The sequence below is a fragment of the Medicago sativa genome, chromosome 4, assembly GCF_051527215.1.
Source record: "Medicago sativa cultivar Bolivia chromosome 4, Bolivia_mono, whole genome shotgun sequence".
Lineage (NCBI taxonomy): Eukaryota > Viridiplantae > Streptophyta > Magnoliopsida > Fabales > Fabaceae > Medicago > Medicago sativa.
Genome location: NC_140752.1, coordinates 18101179 through 18106190, shown reverse-complemented (window position 1 = coordinate 18106190; position 5012 = coordinate 18101179). Strand labels below are relative to the sequence as shown.

The following is a 5012-nucleotide window of genomic DNA, read 5'->3' as shown; positions in this document are numbered from 1 at the left end:
TTCTACAGCTGGATGTCTCATTGCTTCCTTAATTTCTACAGCTGTACTATGTTTACGGAACTTACACATTATTGGGTGTCAAATTTTTATTTACAATTCCTTTTCTTTTATTTTTTACACGTAAATTTTTTACTAATTTAATTCCATTCTATTTTATTTTTTATAAAGTCATTAATAATTTAATTATCTAGTCTAACTGTACCTTCAAAAAAAAAATTGTACCTTGTATTTCTATGGTCTTTGCATTTGACTTATTGTCATACTTTCGTTAATGAAATTATTTTTAACGTAATTTTTTTTTTTGTAGGGAACTTCACATTACCGGGTGTCAAATTTTTATTTACATTTTATTTTATTTTTGACACATAATGACACATAAACAATTTGATACTTTAATTCCACTATTATTTATAGGGTTATTAATAATTCAAGGCTAAATTGCATTTTTGGTCCCTTAACTATTTAGGTAGTATCGCTTTGGTCCCTTAACTTCTCTCGATTATACATTTTGGTCCTTTCTGTTAGTTTTAATTCAAAAACGTTAGGTTTTCTTCATCTTCTTCTCCTCTTTTTCATCTTCATATCATCTCCATCAACCTTCAACAACGAGAATCTCAAAAAATTTCCAAAAGAAAATGAAGAAAACCTAACGTGTTTGAATTAAAACTAACGGAAAAGACCAAAATGTGTAACGGAGAGAAGTTAAGGGACCAAAATAAATCGAATTTTAGTTAAGGGACCAAAACGATACTACCTAAATGTAAAACAAAAATCATATAACTTCACTTGACACTTGATCAGTTGACAACTCTTAACTCACTGGGAGATCTAGGATCAACCGTACTCTGATACCATAATGTAACACCTCAATTTTTTACATTGTAAATATATTTTGAAAGGTAAATATTTTTCATAAATAAGTGTAATAAAGATTTTCTTTTGCGGAAAATACCACAATTTTTTTGATAAGAGATTTTCCAAATTAAATAATAGTTAAGTGTTCAATTTTTTTTTAAATCGATAATAAGTTCAAAGAATTAAAACAAATGTCAAATCATAAATGGGTCCCACTATGTTCCAAGACATAAAGTACGGTTAGTAATATAACTTTCAAGTGTTAATAAGTAAAAAGAACTCAAATTTTCAAGGGGAAATAAATTTGTTTTCTTGGAGTAAATATGAATTCCGATCCTTGTGAATTGATTATGGTGAGTCTCTAGCACTCAATCAAATTTGAAATCAATGTTGACCAACTTAAACCTTGTGTACGGTTACGCTTCATACATCAGTTTCCTTATAAGGAAGAAGTAACTGAGCTTTCAAATGGATATTCTTGCAACACAAGGAATGATACAAAGAAGTGAGGAAAAAGAAAGACTCTTGCTGCAAGAGTGAAAAAATTTGCACTAAAGTGAGCAACATGATTGATATGTATTTACCTCAGCCATTGACGAACCATTTCACTCAATCATTTTCCACTTTACTAGGAATGTTATGGCTGCTTAATATCAATGTTGGATGAGCTTGCTTTAAAAACTTCACAATGTAAGAAGAAACCTGCATCACAAAGATTCTTAGTTAATCCCTCAACTAAATCCATTAATAATGTTTGATCATCCATTTAAAATACTCTTTTTCCTAATTAATTCTTTAATTGACCATTCAATGAATATTAAGTAAAGAAGATATTAGGTCATGCATGAATCTTAATCCTAATTATCATATATCTCTACCAAATTTTTTAGACCAACAACCATGGTCTAAAAGTAAACAAATATGATTAACACAAACAGAGAACATACCATATTAGATCACGTGATTCATTCAATCCTGTCTTTGTCTTCAACTACAAAGCAGCCGCGGTACCTTTTTAATAATCAAGCTTATGGTATAGTTTAAAAGATTACCCTAAGAGTGATCTGCGCACTTATTAGTAAACTATTAGTGTCGTTTGTCGCTTATTAATAGATTAAAGAAATGTGAAAATTTATTAAACTTGAATAGAGACATAGTGAAGAGCCTCTCATTATTTCAATAAATCTTCCACCTAATAACCTTAAAAGACAAAATCTATTCGCGCACACGTAAGTGTTTCTTGAAGTGCCATGATTCTCCTTCCCGCCATACAATAGTAGGGATAAGCACTGATTCTCCTTCCTGCCAGTGCTATAAATACTAACACAGTAACACACATGAATATAGAAAATTACTTTTTTGGAAAACACAATGTGATCACCTGAGGAATTATGAAGTAGAAACAAACAAAAGCCAACAATTTTGATTACACATTTGCTTTTGCATAAGAACAGATAGCTCCATATATGCACAAATCAAAGGGCATCTCTCAAAAAGAAACATTCAAAGTAAAAAATTTCAACAAATGATTTCAAATAGTAGTTGTGGCATATAAGACATAGTACATAGCCTTTGCTGGTGTTGCGTTTCTATGGCTCATCTGGTTCTCTTGTTCTTATGTTTTTTCCTCATTTCCTACAACCATTCATAGCATCCCTAACATATTGGTATTCTGAGCAAACCAAAACATACTAAAATTGAATAGAGTAATAGACTTTAAGACACAAAACAAAATATAAAATCAAGATTTGGCTCTCATAGAGTAAGCAATTCACTTTCAAATTTGGTGAAATAAATCAATGGTTCATGTTAAATGTTATATGCAATACATAGAATAACTTATAGATATGTTGAATTACTTACAAATGATATTTTCGATAACTCTTTTCAAACGGTAAAAAAGTTGATAATCTTAGATTTTGTGGGGTTTTAATGGGGAATTAGTCATCAATCATTAATAGAACTCAAAACTCTAAGTAGAAACAAGAGAGATGATTGAACCGGAAAAATGCAAGTACAACATGCTTAGATGTTGTTATATAATCAAAGGGATTCGATTAAAGTTATTACAATACAATAAGCAGGCTCAAAATTCGCATGTTATATAGAAGTAATTGAAAAGACTACAATATGGTTGATGTGGAAACTAAAATACTAACAAAGAAAACTTATCACCTTGAATTTCCACACCGACCAAATAAGGTTGATGTGGTCCCTGTTCAACAACAGGAAGAAAACGAGCAATTTGCGGTCCAATGCTTAATCGAGGATTAGGATGATTATGTTGACTGGTGTAAGTGAAATATTCTCCAATCATCCGATCAATGAAATTTTTTTTTTGCTTGACAATCTGAATATGTACATTTGTAAAAGCCTTATTTATGTCCATTCTTCTAAAAAAAAATTCTCTCCATATTTTTTCCACCTATAGCCATCTTTTCTAACTTTTTCATGTATGAAAGAGTGAGTGTACTCACTAGAATGCATCTAAGATAATTCATGTGAAGGAGTATTAGGGCTTTGCAATTGTTTCCTGAGTGGTTAAGAGTGTGACGATACATCTTCGGTCTCTCATGACAATCTGATCTTCCTCTGAGGACTCACTCGATGTTGTACTTTAGAAGGAGAATCATCCGATGTATCGTCTCACTCTTCACCACTCAGGAAACACTTACAGATCCCTAATACTCCTTCACATGAATTATCTCAGATGCAATCTAGTAATTACACTCGCTCTATCATACATGAAAAGGTAAGAAAAGATGGCCATATGTGGAAAAAATATGGCGAGAAAAAAATTAAGAAGAATGAACATAAAAGGGGCTATTACAAATGTACACATTCAGATTGTCAAGCAAAAAAGAAATTTCATTGGTCAGATGATGGGACCTTCGAATATTTCACTTACACCAATCCACATAATAATCCTAATCCTAAATTAAGAATTGCACCGCTAGTTTCTTGTGTTCTTCCTATTGTTGAACAAGGACCACATCAACCCTATTTGGCCGGTGTCGAAGTTCAAGGAGATAAGTACTCTTTGTTAGCATTTTAGCTTTCATGTTACATGAAAACTCGCCAAGTGTTTTACAATTTCTCTTAACTAAAGGTCAAGTTTTTCATATGTTATAACTTCTAGTTAACTTCTTGCCTAAACTTATTCAATTTGATTCTCTCAACAATATTCAAGCTATTGTGTGTAATTGAAAAGACTACAAGTTGTTGAACAATAAATGTACTTACTAAGATAGAAAGGTTAATATATATGCAAATATCACAAACGACATTTAATATATGATATAAACATCATAGACTCATGTAATTAGATTTGCTTTTGAAATTTTGATTTCCAAAATGAACTTTTGGTACTTCATTGATTCAATTTTAAGAATTATGATTCACGAACAATAATTTCATCATCGCCGTCGTCACTATCTTCTTTTTTTTTGTCGAATTTTAAAAAAATAAAAAAAGTACGAGATCAGATTCGTTAGACCAACAATTAAACATATAGTAGATCTGATCAACTTACTAAATATTAGATTGTTTAAAATAAAGTTTTGATACCGTAAATTGACTTTTAATTAATGGGATCTAACTAGTACAGTTTACTAAGATCTAGTAACTTGATCAGATCTATTATGTGTTCGATTTTCATCCAACTAATATAGCATGCCAATACCGAACTTGAAGAAAAAGATGATGATGATTTAGATTATACCTCTCATATACTAGAAATCTGTTCCCTTTGTTGATCGTTGAGTATGACGGCCAAACCAACGAAACTCCTCTTGTAACTTCAAACTAAGCAATTTATATGTCGCTACCATCAATAACTTGTTGCAACAAGTTGAGATGGTGAGAGGTTGAAAATTGTGGCACTCCCTTAGAAAGTGAGACTTAGTAGACAATGTGAAGTTTATCGCTTCCATGATCACTATTAGTGGCATCACACACCAAAAAAATTATTAATGCTAATTCTAAAGGCACATAATAATAAACAACATTATACATGACTGTTATTCATATTTGTAAAATGGAAGATACATAGCTCAAACCCAACCATTGTATTTATAGATAGAAGAAAGATAATTTTTGGTTACAATCGTTTCCATAGATTATAAAATGGTTTGATTTCTATCTTACAATTAAATTGA

The 5012-nt window shown here is 30.9% G+C and overlaps 1 long non-coding RNA gene across 1 annotated transcript; it reads right to left on the bottom strand.

The window, feature by feature from the left end:
* Nucleotides 1-1005: 1005 nt before the first annotated feature.
* On the bottom strand, nt 1006-4812 carry LOC146926889 (uncharacterized). Its single transcript, XR_015008151.1, has 3 exons — nt 4577-4812; nt 1803-2527; nt 1006-1557 (listed from the first exon to the last, which is right to left on the bottom strand). It is a non-coding gene; the product is annotated as an uncharacterized LOC146926889 (long non-coding RNA).
* Between the last annotated feature and the right edge of the window lie 200 nt (nt 4813-5012).